This window comes from Vulpes vulpes, chromosome 12, assembly GCF_048418805.1.
Source record: "Vulpes vulpes isolate BD-2025 chromosome 12, VulVul3, whole genome shotgun sequence".
NCBI classification, from domain to species: domain Eukaryota; kingdom Metazoa; phylum Chordata; class Mammalia; order Carnivora; family Canidae; genus Vulpes; species Vulpes vulpes.
Genome location: NC_132791.1, coordinates 131,311,986 through 131,314,935, shown reverse-complemented (window position 1 = coordinate 131,314,935; position 2,950 = coordinate 131,311,986). Strand labels below are relative to the sequence as shown.

The window sequence follows — 2,950 nt, the reverse complement described above, 5'->3', positions numbered from 1 at the left end:
ACTTCTTTTTTTTTTTTTTTTGCTTTTTATTTTTTTATTTTATTTTTTTTTTTTTATTTACGATAGTCACACAGAGAGAGAGAGAGAGGCAGAGACACAGGCAGAGGGAGAAGCAGGCTCCATGCACCAGGAGCCCGACGCGGGATTCGATCCCAGGTCTCCAAGATCGCGCCCTGGGCCAAAGGCAGGCGCCAAACCGCTGCGCCACCCAGGGATCCCGGCCACGGTAACTTCTTGCAAATACATCCACAAAGGCAAAAGAAACAAAAGCAAAAATGAACTATTGGAACTTCATCAAGATAAGAAGCTTTTGCACAGCAAAGGATACAGTCAACAAAACTAAAAGACAACCTACAGAATGGGAGAAGGTATTTGCAAACTTTTTCTTTTTTTTAAGATTTTATTATTTACTTTAGAGAGAGAGAGAGAGAGAGAGAGAACATGTGAGCAGGGGGAGGGGCCGAAGGAGAGAATCTCAAGCAGACTCCACATTAAGCACAGAGTCAGGGTCAGGGCTCAATCTCACAACTCCAAGATCATGACCCCAGCTGAAATCAAGAGTTTGGTGCTCAACCAACTGAGCCACCCAGGCACCCCTACTTTTACAACTTTAAATACTCACATAGATTAACTGAAGGATAATGTTTACTATGTTTTCACAGTTGAACAACCATATTAGCACGAATTAAATGCCCATTGTAATGGAGAGCTCTGAACTTGTGCATCAAATAAAATCTATAGCATGAATATGAGATGCATTTATGATGGTAACTGTCTGAAATTGAATCATAGATCAAACTTAACTAGTTTCAGTTTGTTTCCACATATCTGATGGCTTCTATGTGTCAGAATGTCACCATGCCACTATAGGAAGGTATGTGCCAGGGTCTGGAAGGGGCAGGCTGCTCATACTGACTTTCCTTAGTTTCTACCTTGCACTTGACTCTCACTGTTACTTTTTTTTTTTCACTGTTACTTTTTAATTGTTAATTTTTTCCCTAGAAATACTAGTTCTAAAAGTGTAGGCTTTTACCATTTGTGTATGTTCATACAGTTTGCATATGATTTCCTCTAAACTATTTGTTGTTGGTTTTTGGTGAATAGGTTTCTCTGCCTCATTTGACCCTTTAATAGTGAAGAAAATAATTAATTCTTAGCTGTTTTCAACAGCTGCCATTCTAAAATGGGAAACACTTCTATTGTGGTCTTATTTATTTATTTATTTATTTATTTATTTATTTATTTATTTTAACTTTCAATATTAAGCCATTAAATGACTTAGCACTGACAATTGTTTAAAGTGGCCTAAAAATAAATTTTACAGATTATAGACCTGAACCTTCCATGCTGTTGTAGCCTGTCATTAACAGCTGGGTGTAAAGTACTTTGCAGGAAGCAATAGAGCAGCTGAAATTGAGGTCATTCTTTTGGTCCTTTTAATAGTGAATACAGTTTTAAAGTTGTATTTTAAGTGAGTAGACCAGATTAAAACATGTGCGTGTGCATACAGGCACACACATGCAGACACACATGTGGGCTTTCTTAATATTAAAGGGGTTCAAAAAATAAATGTTTAATATATTTTCTACATAAAATATCAAATGTCTGAGTCTCAAATTCATGTTTGCATGTTATGTACACACTAGTGTTACACGTATTTGTATGAATAAACTTTTATTTGTTTGTTTGTTTATTTATTTATTTATTTATTTTTAAGATTTTATTTATTCATGAAAGACAGAGAAGGAAGGGTTAATACTATTAAGCAAGAATGTAGTGCATAATTGACCAAATGTGGATTTGTTTAAATAAACTCAATTTAAAAAGTTTAAAGCTCTCTTTTCTCATTATTATTTAGGCAATATGTTAATGATATAGGTAAATTTTCAACTGCTTTTAGAGAAATTGAGTAGCCACTAATGAATTTACTGCCCTAATCAAAACCGTCTACGCTTAAGATAAGAACCTTTGCCAATAGGTTTAAGTTGAGAATCTTTGTCAAGAGAGAGGCGTTGCTCTAAATCGTGCATGGTATTATGAAGAACTGCAATCTCTTTGTTTTTTTCTTCTTGAAGACGTTGAAGCTTCCTTCTGTAGATACTCTGTGGCAAAATAGTAGAATCTGGATATGGTTTTGATTTAGTTTGAACTCTTGCTAGTTTGGCATCAAACTCTAATTGTAATTTGATTATTTCACTTTGTCTTTCCTTTTCTTGAGTTATTAACTTTGCATTTAACTCTGAAATTTCCAGCTCCTTTTTCTCTATCAGTTCTTTATGTTTTTCTTCATTTGACTCAATTTTCTCCTGCATGTCCTGATAAAGTTTCCTTATTTCTATCTTATGTCCCTCCTCTTTGATTTTCATTTCACTCAAAAGTTTGGCAATATTATTCTGATATTCCTGTTCATGAGATTTTAACTTTTCTTTAATAAGATCAGCATTTCTTTTTAGTTGTTCATTTTCACCTTTCAAATTATGTTGAGACTCAATGGTCTGTTGTAGCCCTTTTATAGTACTATGAAGAGCAGCACATTCTTCTTTAATTGAGACTTCCTTTGTTTGCATTACTTTTAACAAATAGTTTTTTCCAACTGCATATCTAGTATATTATTCTTTCCACTGGTTTCTATCATTTTCTTTTCTATCTGTGAGAAGTCATGTATAAGTTTGTCAAGATTCACATTGCTAATCTTTTTCATACATCCTTCGCTGCTTTGATTCATGCCTGGGTGTGGGGCGTGGATTGCGGGGTGTCAGCTTGTGCTTTGTCCTCAGCTTGCCTTCTCCCTCTTCAGGGAGTACCAGAGGAAGGACAAATCAGTAAAATTCCTGTTCTGAGGGTGAGTGTAGGTAGAGGGGGCTCCGTTCAGTGATAACTTCCTTGTCTGATTATAGACCTTTTTTTTTTTTTCAGTTGTTCTAGAGCTTTGCTATATTGAAAACAGATG

The 2,950-nt window shown here is 35.2% G+C and overlaps 1 pseudogene; it reads right to left on the bottom strand.

Annotated features, from left to right (window-relative positions):
- Positions 1-1,772: 1,772 nt before the first annotated feature.
- LOC112925901 (coiled-coil domain-containing protein 152 pseudogene) lies at positions 1,773-2,725 on the bottom strand (annotated as a pseudogene).
- Positions 2,726-2,950: the final 225 nt, after the last annotated feature.